Source organism: Meleagris gallopavo, chromosome 29 (genome assembly GCF_000146605.3).
Source record: "Meleagris gallopavo isolate NT-WF06-2002-E0010 breed Aviagen turkey brand Nicholas breeding stock chromosome 29, Turkey_5.1, whole genome shotgun sequence".
NCBI lineage: Eukaryota > Metazoa > Chordata > Aves > Galliformes > Phasianidae > Meleagris > Meleagris gallopavo.
In genome coordinates, this window is record NC_015039.2 from 3,334,051 (window position 1) to 3,335,501 (window position 1,451).

At 62.2% G+C, this 1,451-nt stretch overlaps 1 non-coding gene across 1 annotated transcript; it reads right to left on the reverse strand.

Annotated features, from left to right (window-relative positions):
• Positions 1-439: 439 nt before the first annotated feature.
• On the reverse strand, positions 440-511 carry TRNAC-GCA. The gene has a single exon. It is a non-coding gene; the product is annotated as a tRNA-Cys (tRNA).
• Between the last annotated feature and the right edge of the window lie 940 nt (positions 512-1,451).

Below are 1,451 nucleotides of genomic sequence, written 5' to 3' on the forward strand. Positions count from 1 at the left end.
GCATCCTCCACGCCCCTCGCCGCAGCGCCCGCACACCGCAGAGCGGCGGATGGAACCGGATCCCGGCCAGGCCCAGCGCCCCGCCTCACCTCGCTTCGACATCCTGGCGCCGGAAGAGACGGAGGCGCGCGAGGCACGCTGGGAAATTGAACCTCCCCGGCGGACGTCACGTGGCGAAGCCGGCCTGCGTCACGTGGCGGTGATAGATCACGTGGTAAAGATCACGTGACGAGGGACGGAGCGGAGCCGGCGCCCTCTGCAGGCCTTTCGCCGCGTGCTCCGCGGCAGCGCCCGTAGCCCAGAGTGCGTCGCGGGCACCGGGAACGGCTGCCGAGCGATCCCAGACAGAGAAAATTTGGGCGAAAATTTCTTCTTTCGACGTTTTTGTTCTGAAAGGTAGAAAGCCGGAGAGCGGAAATGAAAAAAGGAAGTTAAAATGAGGGGGCACCCGGATTTGAACCGGGGACCTCTTGATCTGCAGTCAAATGCTCTACCACTGAGCTATACCCCCGCCGCCCGCACTGCTCTGCGCCGCGTGCATCAAAAGCTGCCTTCCCTGTCCCCGCTCACAACGTTTTCCCTCCCAGCGGCCTTGCAGACCCCAACTCCACGTCACCCCTTCGCGAAAAAAGGGTTTTGCTCCGCGGCAGCGCACGCCTGATTTCCTGCAGGTTGTCCTGACGTGGAGGGAAGCACGGAGCTGGGAGCCTCACATCCTGCAAGCAAAGAGTGGGAATTCAGACTGAATCATTGCAGTAGGCGAGGTGCTGTGACCTGAGTGAAGGGATGCAGAGCACACGCAGCACGTTTGCTGATGGCACAGAGCCGGGGGAACGGCTGACAGCAGAAGGATGTGCTGCCATTCGCTGGGAGAGGTTGAGAGCTGCACAGAGAGCGACCCAATGGGGTCTGACAGACACGGGGGGGGTTCTGACATCCGGGGGGGAATAACTGCATGTATCGGTACAGAATGGGGGCTGTGCTGCTGGAAAGGAGCTCTACAGAGAAGGACCACAAGGTGACCACAAGCCAGCAGTGTGCCCTGGAGGCCAGGAAGGCCCGTGGGACCCTGGTTGGCCAACGGTTGGCTGTAGGTTGACAGTGAGTCAGTGCAGATGAGGGGAATTTGATCGGTGCTGATCGATGTCCGAAGGGAGGGGGGATGGGACCGGGCTCTGTTCGGTACAGAAAACACAGCATTGTGATAACTCACAGCTCTGGGTGAGCTCCTGCCCGTGCAGCTCGGGGAGATGGAAGAGCTGACAGGGATGGAAGAGCTGCCCTGGGAGCCCGAGGATCTCCGCTGTGCGCAGGGGTGGGAGCCGTCCCTGCGGAGCGTTTGGGTGCGGAGCTGCTCCGTCCCCCACAGCACTTCCTGAGCCAAACGAGGAGAAACCGCCCACGGAGCAGCGCGACGCGCCTGAAGCCGCGATGGGGCGGAGTGGTGGGGG